At 35.8% G+C, this 19,861-nt stretch overlaps 1 long non-coding RNA gene across 5 annotated transcripts in view; it reads right to left on the reverse strand.

Annotated features, from left to right (window-relative positions):
- Positions 1–19,861, reverse strand: part of LOC123385626 — a 435,444-nt gene that overhangs the window by 37,372 nt on the left and 378,211 nt on the right. For all 5 annotated transcript variants that reach the window (XR_006598526.1, XR_006598527.1, XR_006598531.1 and 2 more), the window contains one exon: positions 8,986–9,049. This is a non-coding gene — a long non-coding RNA (uncharacterized LOC123385626). The remainder of the gene's footprint in view (positions 1–8,985; positions 9,050–19,861) is intronic.

Genomic DNA, 19,861 nt, shown 5'->3' on the forward strand with positions numbered 1-19,861 from the left:
CATTATTTTGTAGCTGTCCATTACAGGTATTACATATATTTTGTTAAATTTGTCCCTTGGTATTTCATAGTTTTGATGCTACTATAAACTTTATTGTTCTATAATTTTATTTTCCTTTACTACTGATATTAGTTTTCTATTGCTGATGTAACATATTACCATAACCCTGGTGACATGAGACAACATTTATTGTATCTTAAATCCATAGGTGGGAAGTCCAACACATGTCTCACAAGGTATAAGTTAGACTGCCTTCCTTTTTGGAAATTCTAGGGAAGAGTACATCTTATTGCCTTTTTTGGTTTTTGGAGGTTGCTTGCATTCTTTTCTTGTCTCTCCTCTTCATCATCAAAGACAGTAAGGTTGCATCTCTTTGACTTTTCTTTGATCCTCACATCTCTCTGACCATAATGAGAAAAGACTCTCTGCTTTTAAGGATTTAGATCTTAATCCGAGTTAGAGAGGGATTAGAGTGGGCTCACCCAGATAATCCAGGATAAACTTCCATCACTTCTGCAACCGTTGCTTTTGTCATATACATATTCTCAAGTTCCAAGGATTAGGGTGTAGACATCATGGAGGGGGTATTATTCTGCCTACCACAGGTATAAGATGGAGATGTAATTGATTTTTGAATTTTGAACTTGCACCCTAAGATGTTGCTAAACCCATCTCTTACTTCCATAGCTTTTTTTCTTTTATGGATTCCTTAGGATTTTCTACATAGACAATCACACCATCCTCAAATAAACAATTTTCCTTCTTACTTTCAAATATGTATAGCTTCTCTCTCGTTTTCTGGTCTTGTAGTACTGGCTAGGATTTCTAGTAATATGGTGAGTAGAAATGGTAAGAATAGACATCTGAGACTCATTTCCATTATTCAGAATAAAGTGTTAAGCCCTTCAACATCAAGTATGATGGTAGCTCTAGGTCTATAGATTCCCTTAATCAGTTTAGAAAATCCTCTTCTATTTATAGTTTGTTGGTATTTATGCCCTGAATAGATGTTGACTTTCATGTACACTTCCTTTTTTACAAAATAAGGATATTTAAATTCACCTTAGAACAGAGATTATGGTAAGATGATATATGTAAAAGAGTCTAACTTCTTTGTTAGGCAAATAAGGCATAGATGTGTATATTGTTCATGCCATATGATGTAAAGTAAAATCGTATCTGTTATAAAAAATGTAGACAGAGAGACAGCAAAACACACATATTTTCCTAGTTCTTATGCTAAATAAAGGATTGTTGCAGTGGGAAAAATATACTGGCCTTAACATGTGAAAGGCTCTAAGAGAGACACTCAACCTCTATTTATCATCTGCTTACAGAATAATAGAAGGGAAGTACAGTGTAGGGTATACCTAAATCACTGTGCAACAGTGGAGTATCCTGGGTAAGAAAATATCATTGTTCACAGGGAACATGCCCATACTTCAATGTTTGTTATCGTTTTCTTTTGATCTAACCCAGTAACTATGCCAGCCCCTTGCTAAGCTATTGAAAAAGGTGTAAAAAGTAAATATCTCCTCCCAGGACACCCCAATCTGTCTCTGACATTTATAGTATGCGCTCCATATTAATCCCTTTTTTTCCCCTCTTCACCTACTCCCAGAAGGTCAGAATCTCAAAGTCTACCAATCTCTCTTCACTTTTCCTGTACAATTGCAGGAACACATAGCCAAGAAGCAGTGAATGTATGTATAATCACCTTGCTCATATTATTAGTGTAATGTCTACAAAAAGCTGAGTAAACAGAGCCAACCTAAAAACCAAAGTTATTTGATTGGCACATTTTGTACAGTAACAAATGAATACGGCAATTCACAGCAATTAATGAAAACGACCTGGTTGCTATCCTTTTCTGGTAATGTTCCACACATGGAGCTCATTATTTCATTTTCCCAGTAAAAAGAATGGAGTAATGAAGGCCAAGATTTCATGGAGTTATTAACTTGAGTTTAAGTTAATTAGGCATTTGCTGTTTATCATTTGACAGATTTCCTTTATCCTTACTCCCTTAATTTGACCTCTTATAATTTCTTTTCGCATGAAGCACTTCTTTCAAATGAAAACATCTCAGGCAGAGAAGAGATAAGTAGGGTGGGAAATGGAACATTATTTCAGAGTCTCTAGATGCCAACAGTCTAAGTTTGCAGCCACTGTGACAGTGAAAGTTCATACAGGCTATGATGGTTAACTTTATGTGTCAACTTGACTGGCCTAAGGGCTACACAGACAAGTGGTAAAACATTATTTCGGAGTGTGTCTATAAGGGTGATCCCAGAAGAAATTAGCAATTGAATCAGGGACTGTGTGAAGAAGATTTTCCTCACCAATTTAGATGGGCATCATCCAATCCATTATGGGCCCCAAGAGAACAAAAAGGTTGAGGAAGGGAGAATTTGTTCTCTGCATGAGCTGCAACATAGGTCTTCTGCCCTCGGACATTGATGCTTCTGGTTCTCAGCCTTCAGACTATGAGCAGCACTTATACCATTGGTCCTCCCAATTCTCAGGCTTTTGGACTCAGATAGGAAGTTACATCATTATTTCCCTGGTTCTCAGGCCTTCAAACTAGCACTGAAATAAATGACCAGCTTCCTGGTTTATCAGCTTTCCTGCTTCTCCAGCTCGTAGAGGACAGACTGTGGGACTTTCTGGCCTTCCTAATTGTATGAGCCAATTCTTCATAAATATCCATATATATATGTATATATATATATATATATATATATATACACACACACACACACACACACATATAATATACATATGTGTATATATATATATATATATATATATATACACATATACATACACACACATATACACACACATTGCACATTCACACACAGAAAAAGAGAGCGAGAGCAAGAGCGAGAGAGAGAGCCTACTGGTTGTGTTTCTCTGGACAATCCTAATGAATACACAAGCAAAATGAACATTACTGTTTAGGAGATACCAATAAAACAAGAGAATCATCCCAAATTATAATTCTCTAGCTGTGTATCTCCTGAAAGCTTCTGGTGGGTGAAAAAATTGTTTGTAAACAGATTGAATTTAAACACTTTCTTTATGAATTCTGTTTGATCAAGGATTAGGGAAACATTGCAAAGTTCTTTCCTTCCTTCCTTCCTTCCTTCCTTCCTTCCTTCCTTCCTTCCTTCCTTCCTTCTTCCCTTTCCTTTCTTTCTTCCTTCCTTCAGCAGTTTATTATTTTGATATTAAGAAGGGTTTATATCGTTCTAGTGGCTGTCTTTATGCTAATGCCCTAGTATAATACCTCAGTACCCTCTATTAATTCTAGCTAAAGCTGACAAATAGAGCATTAATAATTACCAAAGCATCAGTCGCAGAATTTTTAAAATTGTGATAACTGTTAAGTAGTCAAAAGTTTTTCTGAACAGAAGCCAACTTTGGAAATGTTTTTTTTTTTTTTTTTTTTACCATTTTCGAAGGTAATCACTGAGGAGTCATAATTACTATCTCTTGCTTTCATGATGGATTTTATGAGATGTTTATACATTGCAACAAACTATGTTAAAAATTATACCATCCTCCCTTTTTTACATGTAACTGACTAAATATATTTTTTAGAAAAAGAATAACCTAGGCACGCCCGGGTGGCTTACTCGGTTAAGTGTCTGCCTTCAGCTCAGGTCATCAATTCACAGTTTGTGAGTTCAAGCCCCACATCAGGCTTTTGGCTCTCAGCGTAGACCCTGCTTTGGATTCTCTGCCCCCCTCACTCTCTGCCCCTGCCCTGCTCGCAAGCTCTTTCTCCCTCAAAAATAATAAACCTAAAAACAAAAAGAAAGAGAACAACCTAATTTCAGGTATCCCTTCACACATCAAAAGAAATATTCCTACCTGCCCACATGCTTTTGTATGTGTGGCTCATGTGACAGTATTCACTGTGGTAGAGTCACTCCCTCAAACAGTATGTCATATTTGTTTCATACAGGAGTGTAAAATAATTTTCTATATTCACTTTCTATTGACTGTCTTGAGCCATCACTGTAAAACAGCATTTTGTGATCTTAATGAATTAAATCATAATTGAGAGCACAACAATTCTAATTTCACAATCCTTTTACGGTGAATCTAATTAATAGCATTTAAAGGTCCTTAGGCTTGTATTATGCTTTTATTATCGCAATACTCCCAGAGAGCAATAGTAAGCCCCAAAGCTTTCGAAATACGACAGAGGTTTCCACCGACCTCCAAGTGCCTTAACACTTGTAATTTCATATGCAAGGTAATTGCTCTAATGCTCTTTGCTGGTACCTTTGCTATCGTTTACATACTGTGGCCTCTTCTAGATACGTTTGTCCTACGACACCCACGAAATCAGACAGCCACAGTGCCATGTAAGAAAGAAGTAAGTCTGAAGGTCAAGTGCATGCCAACGTGAGACTGGTCATAGAGGGTGGAATTTCATGTGCCAGGCACTGAGATCTTAGGCTAAAGAACTATTTGGAGATGATGGCAAAGACAATGAGGAGAAAGGTCTTGCCCAACAAGGGCAGAAAATTCTGAATGTTACGTTTCTTTTCTGCTCTGCCACAGCACTGAACCTCCTCAGAGTGCCCCTGGCAGTGTAGCGACAATTGTGCCTGTTCATTGCAGTCCTGACCAGTCGTCAGAAGGGATTCAGGAGTAACTGGATGTGAAACTAAAAGTAACTAACCGAGGAAGATAACCAGGAAAATCCTCAATGACAGTCTCTCATACTGTGGTTTAAAGTAGCATTTTCCAAAATGGATATCACAGAATTTATTCCTCAGCGAAGTGTCAGGAAGGGAGCTGTTTCTGACCAAATGGTCAAACCTATGTGAGAACCATAACACATTGTGAAATAATAAGAAATGTATATACTGGTCTCTGTTCCTGCTTCCTGACACAGAGATCCCCAAACCCTTGGAAATAGGGACACTGGGAAAATCTTTTGATTTAATATTTAGCCTTTGATCTTGGTTACTGGCGCAGAAAATCCTAAGACTTTTATAATTTCCTGAATAATGAGAGCATCTGACACTGAGCTCCTAAGTCCCTTGGAATTTCCTGAGGTGACTCTTCGATGAGGGCTGGTCACCAGCAAGACCAAAGCAGGATAAAAATCTTGGCACTTTCAGACCCACCCCTATTCTTCAGAAGGGGGCTGGAAATGGAGATAATAATTCATCTTGCCTATATGTCGGGGCTTCCATAAAATCGCAATAGTAAGAAGTTAGGGGAGCTTCCAGGTTAGTGAACACACTCATGGGCCAGGAGGGTGGTGTACTCCAGCCTCACGGGAACAGAAGCTCCTGCACTCAGAGCCCTTCTAGACTTCAACCTATGTATCCCTTCACCTAGCTGTTCATCTATACTCTTGATTCTATTCTTTATTATGTAATAAAACGGTAAATGTAAGGAAGTGTTTCTCTAGTTGAATAATCTGTTCTGGCAAATATTCGAATCCAACAAGGGGGGGGGGGTCATAGGAACCTCCAATTTGCAGCCAAGTTGGACACAAGTTGTCTGGATCTGTTACTTGTGATTGGCACCTAAAGTGGGGAGCATAATTCTGTGACTGAACCCTTAAGCCGTAGGGTTTGTGATAACTCTGGTTAGTTTCAGAATTAAATATCATTGCAGGACACCCAACTGACACTGTGGAGAATTGCTTGGTGTAGGGGGATACCTCATACACCTGGTGTTAAAACTATGTGTATGTGAGTAAATGAGAAAAAGGGAGTTTTTCCTAGACACATCACTCGCACATCGTGAATTCACAATGTAAATTTCTTCATGAATACTTATGCTGAAGAAATCAATATTGTCAATTAAACCTATTAACTAGTGTTCAATTTATTTAACCACACAATGTATTTTTTCCCTTTGTTACATTTTTAACCTCCAACAGGAACTAATATTATGCAGAACATACTCTGTAACAGGCTGGTCTGAACATCTTTCAAATTTATAACTTATTTTCGTTTTGTAGAAGCAACAGGTCCCTTTGGAGGTGTGGTGGGTATAAATTAAATCTATAAACCTTTCAGGTTGGTCATTGGAGTGCCTGAAGGAGTGTTTCTACAAGTACCGACCAAATTAAAAAAAACAGCAACAGAATTTTGATCCCTCTCAAGTCCACCTAGTAGATCTTAGGGGTACATATGGTTAAGCAGCAGTCTCGTACATCTTCCTTGAAAAGCATACTATGTATGTCAAAGTTAGCATCTGAGCTATGCTGGATTTTGACTACTGTGAAGGTTAAGATTTAATGATAACAATTAACAGATAGTGGGAATTATTACAAAAATTGTTTCCCTCAAATTATCTCAGAAAATCCTTTCAACAACTCAGTGAAGGGAACAGGATGGTGATATCATTCTATCTTTTTAAGAAACTGATATTCTATTTTCTTTTCTGACCCTAAGGGCCCTGTGTCAGTTATATTTGTGCATGTTGAATATATGATGTATATAATAGAATAATCCTGTGTATAGAATAATTCTGTGCCACAAGAACCAAATAGAGGTCTCACCGTCTTTATCAGGCATGACCCTAACATTTCATGATGTAATGGATAATACTACCATTCGATGTCATTTTCTAAGACATAAAGTTGAAATTATATTGGCTTTCATTGTTTGCTCCTTTGGAAATACATATAATGCCATCCAAACATGTTATTGCCTTTCTCTGCCTTTTTGGCCTTTTTGGCCACTATTGATATTTAAGATAACTCATGTAATTTTGTCTTTTCAAGAAAAAGTGTTAAAATTTTGGGGTAAAATTGGTTTGTTTAGGTTTTTGGAGTTTTGTTTTGGTTTTGGTTTGTTTAGTGTTCTCCCCAGAAATCAGCAGAGCACTGCATACAGGGGAGGTATTCCATGAAAGCTATGATTTCATTAGGGTCCTGGGGCTCACGACTCTCTCTTAGGCATCATGGAATTTGCAGAATTCTATTGAAAACTGCCAAAAGATTGAACAATTTTCATTTAATTCAGTGGCTCAACCTTTTCAATAAGGTTCTTATTGAAGTGAAACACAGATAAGAATACAAATATAAGCATGAAGCTCCATTCATTTTTATAACGTAGACATACAAGATAATCAACATCTAAAACTACAATATTATCAATATAAATCCCCTTATGCCCCTACCAGTCACTGTCCCCACCAAGTAAACCACTATCCTGACTTCTAACACCATAGATTTATATAACGGAATCATAATTTATATTCTCCTTTATGTCTGGCTTCTTTCACGCAACACTGTTTTTTTTTTTTAATTCATCTATGGTATAAGTATCAGTAGTTTGTTTATTTTCAGTGCTGTGTCACAATTGTAATTTATGTATCCACTCCACTAGATATGAATATTCAAATTGCTTACACTTTTTGGCTTTTATACACAGTGGTGCTATAAACAGTTTTGTACATTTCTTTTGGGTATCTACCCTCCAGTGAAATCCCCGGGTCTTAGGGTATACAGAAGGCTGTCTAAAGTAAATACCGTCAAATTCTTTTCCAGAGTGATTTTTATCAATTTACTCACCAGCCATACAAGATACTTCAAATTGCTACACATGCTCATCAACACTTGATACTGTTGCTTTACAAACTTTGGCCACTACGTTATGTGTCTGCTGGATTACTGTCATTTTACACTCAATTCTCATTTTTGAGATGTACTTGAGATGCAATAAAATGTACCTATTTAAAATGATACCAAATTTGCTAAATGTGTCCATCTGTGTAATCTCCGTATCAATAAAAATAGCAAACATTTCCACATCACTCCCAGAACATTCCCTTGTGCCTCTTTTCAGTCAATTCCTTTACCACCAGCCCCCAGCAATTTCTGTCAGTATAGGATTTCTGTCAGGATAGGATAGTGTTGCTTGATGTTGGACATTCTATAAATGCAACCATATGGTATGTACTATTTTGTGTATACTTCTTTTATTAAAACCAATGTTTTCTAGTTGATCCAGTTTTTTTTTTATTTGTATCAGTAATTCATTTCTTTTTATTGCTGAGTTGTATTCCATTATATAGATATGTAATACAATTTGTTTATCCATTAACCTTTTGATGAATAAAGTTGCCTCACAGTGGTTTGTTAATAATGCTGCTGTGAGCACTCACATACAAGCCATTGTGTGGTCATCTTCACTAAGTGTGTCAGAGGACAATTGAAACAACATAAGTGTCCATTAGTAGATGAATGGATAAAGAAGATATGGTATATGTATACAATGGAATATTACTTAGCTATAAAAAGAATGAAATGTTGACATCTACAACACCATGGGTGGACTTAGAGGGTATGAGACTAAGTAAAGTAAGTCAGACAGAGAAAGACAAATACCGTACGATTTCATTTATATGTACGATCTAAAAAACAACGCAAGTAACAAACACACAAACAAAAAGCAGAAACAGACCCATCAGTGCAGAGAACAATATGATTGCCAGAAGACAGATGGATGGACGGATGAGCAAAAAGAATTGAAAGGAATTGGGAGGTATGGACTTCCACTTATGGAATCAATAAGTCATGGTGATAAAAGGTACATAATAGGGAATATAGCCAATGGTACTGTAATAGTTTGTGTGGTGACAGATGGTAGCTACAACTTGTGATGGGCATAACATAGAGTTATTGAATCACTATGTTGTATACCTGAAACTAATGTAACATTCTGTGTCAACTATACTTCAATAAATAAAAAATATGATACAATACAATACAATATAATACAATACAATACAATACAATAAAAATAAAATAAAATAAAACAAAATAAAACACCTATGAGTGAAAGGAAGTTTGAAAGGAAATATTCAGATATCTCTCTGTTTTCAATTATTCAATTATTCTCCTTTCAGTTATATATGATTAATTAAAAATACCACTATTCAACACTCCTTCCTACAAAGGGGATATAATAGTTTATTAATAATAAACTTAAATATTACCATTTCATGGGTGAAATAGCTTCTTCTCCATTCTCACTTTCGTGTTTTCTGTGCAGACTGATTCCTAAATGGAAAATATTATCTATGAGTATTCATAGTGATAAGTTAGTTACAAAGAAGAAGTCAATATAAGTGAAAATAATAAAACCTCTATGACTGAGAAATGACATAATATTTATGTCATGCTATGTTATTTCTGAACAAATAGGCAAAGTGAGATCTTCATTCATGCAATATATCCCCAAATCATAACCACATATTATGAGATAAATTGTTACTTTTTATTAACTCATTGTATGAAAGTTAACGTAAGAGTTCTTGAACGATAAATAAACATTAAAAATCTTAGTTTTAAATGAGGGGACAAAGGTTGCTTAAATATATCAAAGACCTTATTTATTATGGTAACCAATAATGGAATGTACGTTATAATTCTATAAATTCCAGATGACAAATGCTGTGGAAAAAACTGGCATTGTAAGAATATTCCAACACTTGTCTATAAATTAGGACCAGTAAAAATGTAGAATTTCTGAACATCTTTGCAGTGTGCATTATTTTTTATTTCATTTTAATTACTTTCCATTACTAGGGCAGGGAAGAAAACAATTACTGTCCACATCCTTACTCATTACAGTGTTGGGTAGAAAAGAATCCAATAAACGTCTGCTTTTTTTCAATTGTCTTAGTCGTGAGGTTTTTCCAATTTGTGCTGTGCCATCTTTGAATAATCACAAATTCTATTCAACTGGGGAGATAGGTGAATTAACAGAGAAGTAAAGAAAAATTTTGACTTATCATAGTTAAAATTTTAATATTTTTTTCTTAGAAAGGGATATATATTAAACATCATTGAACTCCAAACAAAGGTAAATCAATAATAAATATTTCAAATGTGACTCACATCCTTCTATGAATATTTTGATTTTTCCTTGTACTCAGGAGAAAATAAATCTCTAAAGGTTACATTTGTTCAAACTCCCAAATATGTTACTAGATCTTGAGTCTATACTGCTTCATACCTTGCAGTTGTTATTAACTCTCTTTTTATGTTGTCTAAATTGTTCTCATAAAGAAGTGACATTCTTAAGTATTTTATTCCTTTGGTCTAGGCATACTACCCCTCAAATCTTTGGTCAAAAAAAAAATATCATTTTGAAAACAAGAAGAAAGAAAAGAAAATCCAGTCAGAGAAAGACAGATATCATATGCTTTCATGCATATGTGGAATTAGAGAAACTTAACAGAAGACCACAGGGGAAGGGAAGGAAAAATCAGTTACAGACAGAGAGGGAGGCAAACCATAAGAGACTCTTAAATACAAAAAACAAACTGAGGGTAGATGGGGGTGGAGGGCTGGGGGGGGATGGAAAAAATGGGTGATGGGCTTGGAGGACGACACACATTGGGAAGAGCACTGGGTGTTGTATGTAAGTGATGAATCATGGAAATCTACTCTGAAGCCAAAGCTACAATGTTTGTTAGCTAACTTGACAATAAATTATAAAATAAAATAAATTAAAATAAAATAAAATAAAATAAAAATAATAAGTACAAAAATAAAAATAAAAATTGTTTGGGTAAAAAAAAAAAAAAGAAAATCCTGATACGCACATCTAATTAGGAAGTCACAATAAACTTCACTCAGAAATATCTCACATGAAAATCTCACACATGCAATTTCTAAAGAATATTTTGGGAGACATGCACAATGTCCTGAAACTATTACAATCTGCAAAAAATAGAAAGAATAACTTGTTTTTTTTTTAATTAAATGAAAAGAAATGCTTTGGCTGATGTTAGGGAAATGAAAGAAGTATTTTGTCATTGCGACTCAGGTCTTTTTAGAAGTCAACATTACCTTTTTCTAGTGGAAGAAAGTAATGGGGGTTACATTTACCAAGAACTTAACTGTCCACTCTTATTACTATAAACCTAGTGTATCCATTTGAAAGGATATTCCTAAGAATGTCAAATTTACAAAGTTTAAACAAGTCTTAGTGATTTTTACTACACAGATGAAAATTTTAGTAGTTTAGTCAGGACAGAAATTAAATTCAGGGGTATAGAGTTAAGATAATTATATGTGATTCTAAAAATTTATAAAGGTATAAAAACAGCCTGTTATTTCTAGTTCTATGGCTAAAGAAAGTTCCCCTTTCCTCCGCTTCTTCAAATCTCACCACCAACAAAAACCAACTAATAGATAAAAGAAAACATTCCATCATAAGGGAAACAAGAAAACTGTCATGGCTCAAAGAAGACATTTTTGACATCACTTAAATACTGTTAAATGATAATCAAAATGAGAGATCAGGGACAATGTACAGATTTTACCATAGTTAAGATGGCATACAAAATTATGATGATTACGAGATCCAGAGTTGTCTAGAAAGTTGGAAAAAAAATCCCTGCAGAGATCCAGTTTGAGATCTCAAAAAGGTGGATAAAGACCCAAAAAGGAAAAAAGAAAAAGAAAAAGAAAAAGAAAAAGAAAAAGAAAAAGAAAAAGAAAAAGTGTATACGAAAATGTCCAAAACAAAAGAGAGGCAGTAGATTCCTTTAGATTCCTCTCAATCTTCTAGCCACTACGTGCCCAGTTTGACCCCACACGATTTCCATTAACAGCAATTCAATTCAAAGATAAGTAATATCATCCAAGAAGTTCACATACCATAGCACCACACGATCTCAATATAACATAGAATTTATTTAGGAAAATTTTATAAGCAGAGAAATAGTGGGGTGAGTATAGTCCTCCATACTTTCATTTTTCTGTAATATAGGATGGACAAAAATGCTCTGAATGCATCAAAGCCAGACTTCTACGCTACAGGTCTGGCTAGGTCAGCCTGTGGGATATGCAACTGAGGACTCCAAGAGTGAGCCCAATACCATGTTGCCTATTTACAGGTAAACCTAACCTGAGGAATTGGGAACACCTGGTTTCTCTAAACCAGGGAAACGTTCTCTGAAGGGGACAGATAATATGCATTTTATACAGAAATATGGGCCATATATTCTCTGTGTAGCTACTCTACTCTGCTACAGCAATACAAAAGCAGCCATGGATAGTATATATATATATATATATATAAAAAAATGAGCACAGCTGTGTTACAATAAACTTTACTTATGGACACTGAAATTTGAATTGCATTTAACTTTCATGTTTCATAAATTATTCTTCTTTGGATTTTTCCATACATATAAAAATGTAAAACAATTCTTAGCTCACATGCCATTCAAAAACAGGAAGCAGGCTGGATGTGGCCCTCAGGTTGTAGCACTTACTGATCCCTACACAAAGCAACAAGAAATATATCAAATGATGTGTAGGCCCTGGAACAATGCTAGGGAATATGAATACCAAAGTTTAGAATATGCAAACCAAGAGCTCTGGAAACAATCTTACATACCAGGAATACTGACATTAGCTAAATAAATACCTTGGCTCTCAGCAGAACAGTTCAGTCCACTGAACCAGCTCTCAGCTAAGCTACCCAAAGGGGGAAGGCCACGGGGGCCATGTAGTTGTGTCTTTTATTAAGTAACCACAAAAGCTCTAACAGAAAAGCCACACATTAAAGCATGCTTTTTATAGAAGATTGGAAGCATTAAAAAAGGCCAAGTGAAGAAAAGACATTATAAAAAGAATTACCCAAAGAAACATAGGTAATGTCAGAATCAGAAATGATAGGTAGTATAATCACTTTAAATTTTTAAAATGGCACAAGATTTACCGATGTTCAAATAAGGGAATACAAAAGACAGAAAGGGTTGGAAATTCCTAGTTCTTAGGGGAAACAAATGGAAATGAACAATAAAAATATGATGGTTCTGAAAGTCATGTTAAGACCATAATATAAAAATGAACATAACTGAAAACAAAGTCAAAAGTGCCATGGATAGGCCGAAGGAAATCACATAAATTCAACATCAGAAAACACAACATGAATGTAACTATGGAGAAACATGGATACAACAGATGATACTAAAGTACAGGTGCTCCCTGACTTCACAATGGTTTGACTTATAATTTTTCGAATTTACGATGGTGTGAAAGTGATATGCATTCAGTAGAAACTGTGTTTCAAATTTTGAATTTTGATTGTTTCCCAGGCTAGCAATAACTGGTATGATATTCTCTTATGATGCGGGGCAGAGGGAGAGAGCCACAGCTCCCGGCCAGCCATGTGATCAAGAAGGTAAACAACAAATACCCTTATAGAGCCAACAAATACTCCATAGAGCCATTCTGTTTTTCTACCTTCAACACAGTCTTTAACAAATTATGTGTGATATTCGAACTTTAATACAAAATAAGTTTATGTTAAATAATTCTGCTCCACTGTGATCTATCCTAAGTGTTCTGAGCAAGTTTAAGGTAGAGTAGGCTAAGCTATGATGTTTGGTAGTTGTATTAAATGCATTTCCAATTTAACAGCATGTTCAACTCACAATGCGTTTATCAGTATGTAATCCTATCATAAGTCAAGGAAAATCTGTATATATAATTTGTGTTCCTGAGAACAGCAAACAGCACAAAATTCAAGTAAGTACACAGTTAAACTGTACTGATATATGGCAGGCTTAAATCTGAGTCCCAGAGTGTTCCCAGGAAAAATGGATACAGAGGGATTGATATAAATGTATGAATTCTGGTAAATTCCTGTCTTTAAGGATAAAGAAGACGGGTGCCTAGGTGGCTTAGTCGATTAAGTGTCTGACTTTGGCTCAAGGTTCATGAGTTCTAGCCCCACATTGGGCTCTCTGCTGACAGCTCAGAGCCTGGAGCCGGCTTCAGATTCTGTGTCTCCCTCCCTCTCTGCCTTACTCTCTCTCTCTCTCTCTCTTAAAAATAAATAAACATTAAAAAAATTTTTTAATCCCATAAAAATAAAGGAAGAATCACATAGGTACACATGAATGAATGAAAGAGTAAGTATCATTCAAAGGGGATGTCAGGTAGTCTTTAGAGGTCTCCAAAGAAATATTCAGTTCCAGAAAAAGTATACAAATATCATTTCTAAGAAACATTGTTTTCCCAAATTTATATGCAGGAAGTTATCCTTTATGTTTAAAATTAAAGACAGAGCTTCTCACTCTTGCATAGTAAAATTTAGCCAAACAAGAAATAACACAAAATAAAGAGCTGAGGAAAATAGAAACTAGAGAAAAAGAATGGTTAGTGAGAGTTGAATACATTTATGCCAACACTAAAGATTAAAAAACTAATTATATAATCTAATGTGAATGTTATACTTGTTAGAAATGTTAAAATGATAATATAATTAAAAGTAGAAAAAAGAGAAGCTAAAAGGGCAAATGTGGGAGGAAGTATGAGTGATATTTTCCTCATATTTCTTAGCAGGGAGTCAAATATTTTTCAATCTTGAAATACATTGTTAAAAATAACTCTTTTTAGACATGCAAGTAATCAAAATATTACTTATCAAGTACAATTTCTCAGTATTACTGAGCGTGTTCCATGAAAGGGAGGAAGTAAATAAGGAAAAAAAGAGATTACAAGACCAAGAAACAAGAGATGTGGAATGGATAGCTGTCAGATGGGACCATTCAATCCTTCGAACTCCCATCTTCCTAGAGGCACAGCTGAGAACACTCGCTTCTGTAGCCAGGATCCAGCAGGCAGTAGCTTTCACAGGAAGCTTCACTTCCAAGGCAAGAAATGTAACAAACCCAGCTTTGTTTAATTTTGTTGTTGTTGTTTGTTTGTGGGGTTTGTTTTAGTTTTCTTCTGGAATGGGTGGTCAAATACGTTGAGATTGTAGTAATACTTGTCAAATAACATTTCCAACATCTCAGATAAGACTGACGGAAGTGGTGGCAGTGACGTCTTAAGATCTTTGATATGGTTCTGCATATTACACGTTGAATATGAGTCACAAACGTAGTCCTCCGGCTCTCCCACTTGCTGTGTAAGCTACACAATATTTTTTACTAAACTGGACATTTTCACTAAAAATAAGGGACCCTAGGGGCACCTAGGTGGCTCAGTCGGTTAAGCGACAGACTCTCGATCTCCACTCATGTCATGATCTTGCGGTTCGTGGGTTCAGGCCCCACATCCGGCACTGCATTGACGGTGTGGAGCCTGCTTGGGATTCCCAGTCTCCCTCTCTCTTTGCCCCTCACACGTTTACACTTTCTCTCTCTCTCTCTCAAAAAATAAATTAAAAAAAACTAAAATTTTTTTAAATAAAAATAATGGACCTAAATTTTGTTATTCTCAACTTAAAAGCTATCTATTTCTTCAGTTAAAGTCAAATAATATTAAGCTTAATTTTAAGTGATGATGCTATGACTCTGTCTTAAACTATTCCTATGTTTTATACAGCTTGTGTGTGAACAAAGGGAGATGAAGTTGATGGTCACCAAGACTAATTGTTGAGTGATGGGTGGTGAGATCTGCAGTAATATTTGTTTTCTTGTCTGGAACTTTCCATTTTGCTTCACTTTTTTTTCTTTTTCTTTTTCTTTTTTTTTTTTTAACAGTGGTGAATTTTTTTTTAATGTTTATTTAGTTTTGAGAGAGAGAGAGAGAGACACAGTGTGAGCTGGGGAGGGGCAGAGAAAGAGGGAGACATAGAATCTGACGCAGGCTCCAGGCTCTGAGCTGTCAGCAGAGAGCCCGACATGGGGCTCGAACCCATGAACCGTGAGATCATGACCTGAGCCAAAGTCGGACGCTTAACCAACTGAGCCACCCAGGCACCCCCACTTTTTTTTCCTTTTAAATATATGAGTGGGTATTTTTTTAAAGGCCATAAAATAATTATACTAAAAACTGGTATAATAAGTGGCTTCATTCAAAATATTGCATATTTAAGGAAAATTTTCCCTGTGTAGGCAACTGATATGTAAGCGTACATTGGTGTGTTTATGAATGTGTTTGTGTGCATGTATTATTTAAGGATCGTTGGGAACTAGTCCAGTATTTAAATTTTTTTTCTATTCTTTATTATGTATTCATACCTCATTTGTTACCTGAAAATAATTGAGAAATGTAGAGGCCAGAATTTCATAAAACTATTACTAATTACAACAAAAATTAATACCTCTGTATACATACGTATTTGTATAGGACATAGATGGCATCTCAGAAAGCAAATAAGACAATTTAACATTCATTGTTAGAATGTGCCAAAGCCTTCCTCTTCACACAAAAAGTGAGAAATAAAATACATACACTTATTTTCTTTTCAGATCCACAAAGTCATGAATATCTACAGAAGCTGATCTCCTGTAGTAATATGCAATGCTAAGTGCTCCATAGCCGGGAACAACCTGAAAGAGATTGCACTCTACATAATTATGCAAATAGATTTTTTAAGAAAAAGAAAAAAGCAGAAATGACAATATGCTAATATGGCAGCAGCATTGAATACGATGAGGATTATTAAAATACGAAGTGTTTGTTCATGCCCATAGCCTTTTTTCACTTAATATTTTTTCCTGGCACACATATCTCCAAAGGAAATGTTCAAGAAAGAAAGCCCTCAAATCATAATTACCATAATTATACTTTTTCATCTTAAAATCCTCTCCACACCCCTAGAATAAATATTATATGTGGTATATAGTATCATAATTAAAGTAAATGTTCAAAGAAATGATGCTTTCATTGCTGTTTGCTACATATTCTATCTAATGAGCCAGAACTACACGGTGTAGATGCGTGGCATGCGTCTATTTGTTATTATTATTAGCATGGTGGCTTTGACTAATCTTAATTAAAAATCTGCATAAAATGTTTCTATCCCATTGTCTGGAATACACCAGAAATATACAACAAAAATTAATATTGGAAGCGGTGAATAATTTAGACTACTTGACAGAGAAATGTTTTAAAAGAAAGCTTTCAAATGGAGATAAGCCTTGTAAAAGAACATCAGAGATTAGCAGTAGCAGGCAAGCTCTTTGCTCAGCCCTGTGAATGTATTGTTTAATTATGGATCAAGTTTAGTCTTTAGCTCCTTGACCACCGTGGATTATTCCTTCCATTTTCTTCTATGGGATCATGCTGAGCCGGGTGATACATAGATAAAAACCTGATGTTACTCACTACACTATATTCTCTAAAGAACATCAGAAACGGGCGAGAGGTAGGGGAAGGGGGTGCAGAGAGGCCTTTTAAAAGGCTTTGATTTTGAGTAAAAAGAGAAATTCAATTCTTATTCTTCTAAAACAAAATAAAACTCAGAGCAAAGGGTTTAAGAACCAAAGATAACATTCTTTTGTGGGGTTAAGTCTATTAAAAAAAAAAAAAAGTGATCAAAATACACAAATGAAATTGTTCTTTTGCTGCCAACATTCACAGTTCAAAAAAATAGCTGAATATGGTATCTGCATAATGGTAACTAAGCGGCAAATCCCCCCTCCGTCTCTGAAGTCGCGAGCGGTAATGAAAAGGGGAAGTGGGAAGTTATTTCTGTATTTTCGTCTTTTCAGAATGGCATGACCAAAATAATAGCCAGCTTCTTCTTCGACAAAGCAAAAAATATTTTATTTCTGAACTTCAGAATCTGTTTTTAAATAATAATAAGTGAATGATGATTATCTACCCTTTTTCTTCTTCCAGCAGGAGGCAATCTTACATGACTGAAGGATATTTAACACGGGAGCGAGGAAATCTGGGTGTTACCTCCCACTTCGCCACTAACTAGCTATGTCTGGTGGTCAATTTCTTGGGGTTTCCGTTCCACACCTATAAAATGAAGTGCTTAACTAAGGTACCGGGGAAACCAAAAATATCACATTTCTAAGATTGCCTGTACTTGTTTGCAATTCATTTCCCATTCTCTTAACCTTTAGGCCTCTCACTTCATTAAAAGTGCTCTTGAGAAAGACACACAATAACGTCCCCATTGCTAGATACAATAATCCATTCTCAGTCCTTGTCACCTGACATGTCTCTATTCTCTTTCCACCTGTAAAGCTGTAAATTCTATTTTCATTATAGCAGCCAGGATGATCTTTCTCCTCCTCCTTCCTCTTTCTTTTCTTCTTCCTGTACCTCTTTCACAATTTCTAGCATTTTTTTCCCCTAAACTTTTTGTATTATTTTCAACCAGCACTCCATAGATAGGGCCTTTCCCACTGAGGGAATCTGAGTCAGGTCAAATGGAGATGAATCCTTTCAAATGAGCATTTGCAGAGGGCTATCAGGTAAGTCAAAGATAACAATTCTGTAGTGATAGGGATTTCAGTGCAGCTCCACAGCAATTCTGTCCCTCCAGGGGCTGCTAGACCCTGGTTTTCACAGCTTTCACGGCTGCAAGGCTAATAATTTTCAAGGCTTCCATGCAGCTGGGAAGAAGGATACAAGGCATATCCATACGCACACCATTATCATCCTGTTCATACCAAGATTCACTCAGCCATTTTTCTTGAATAAATGCTCCTTGACCGTTAACAGGATTTTGGTTCATTTGAAGAGCTCAGAAAAATGTTGATCTGGGCCATTTTGGACTATTGTTGGTGCTTTTATGGAGCAAAGGATTTTCAAAGGTTCTTAATTTGCCTTTTGGAAGTGCTTCCCTACAACTAATTTTTAGGGAGTTGGTCCCCCCAAACCTGATTTTAGCTCAGGTTTTCCAGATTGCTGAAATGCTGCAGAGAACGCCAAGCAGAAAAAAAATAACAAAAGAAGCACACCTTGATGCATCCTATTCAAGCCAGTGAAACATCAAAGATAAAGTCCTAAACGAAGCCAGAGAGAAAAAAAGAAACTTTACAAAAAGTAACATTTTTTCATCAGAAACTACGGTTGACCCGTAAACAACATGGAGTAGGGGTGCCCACTCCCCCCAACATACAGTCACTGATCCACAGACAACTTCCGACTCTCCAAAAGCTTAACTACCAAAAGCCAAATGACTGGAAGCCTCAGTGATAACATAAACAGTGGATTAACACATATTTTGTATGTTACAGGTGTTATATACTGTATTCTTTTTTTTAATTTTTTTTAATGTTTATTTATTTTTGAAGGAGAGAGAGAGAGACAGGGTGTGAGCAGGGGAGGGGCAGAGAGAGAGGGAGACACAGAATCGGAAGCAGGCTCCAGGCTCCCAGCCGTCAGCACAGAGCCCGACGTGGGGCTCGAACTCACAAACTGCGAGATCATGACCTGAGCCGAAGTCGGACGCTTAAATGACTGAGCCACCCAGGCGCCCCTACATACTGTATTCTTATAATAAAATAAGAGGGAAGAAAATGTTATTAAGAAAATCATAAGGGAGAGAAAATACATTTGTAGTACTTTGCATGTAAGTATTCACAGCTCAAACCCACATGGTTTAAGGGGCAGCTATATACTAGCCAGAAGATGACCCTGACCACATCTTTAAGGCAGGAAAAAAATCAAAAAGGTCATCTTTGCATTCTAGTCCCAGTGAAAATACCTGAAACACAAAGGTTAAATAAAATGCCATCGAATATGCCATCACTTATGAATTTTTTCACAGCCTTTTTTTAAAAAAGTAAATTCTTTATTTTTAGATACTTTCACCAAATAGTCGTAAAACAAAATACAGAGAAATCCTATGTACCCTTTAGCAAATTTCTCCGAATGGTAACATTTTGCCAAACTCTACTACCAGTGAGATACAGACATGATATAGTCAACATTTAAAAAGCTACATTTCCAAAAGGATTCCTTATAATTCTATTCATAGCCACAGCCACCTCCTCCCACCATCCCTGACTCCGACAACAATTTATTCTCCATTTCTATCATTCTGTCATTGTAAGAATGTTACATCAATGGAATCAAAACACCTTTCAAGATGGACTCTTTAAACTGAGCACAATTACCTCAAAATTCATCCAAGTTGTTTCATATCAATAG

Source organism: Felis catus, chromosome A1, assembly GCF_018350175.1.
Source record: "Felis catus isolate Fca126 chromosome A1, F.catus_Fca126_mat1.0, whole genome shotgun sequence".
Taxonomy (NCBI): Eukaryota; Metazoa; Chordata; class Mammalia; order Carnivora; family Felidae; genus Felis; species Felis catus.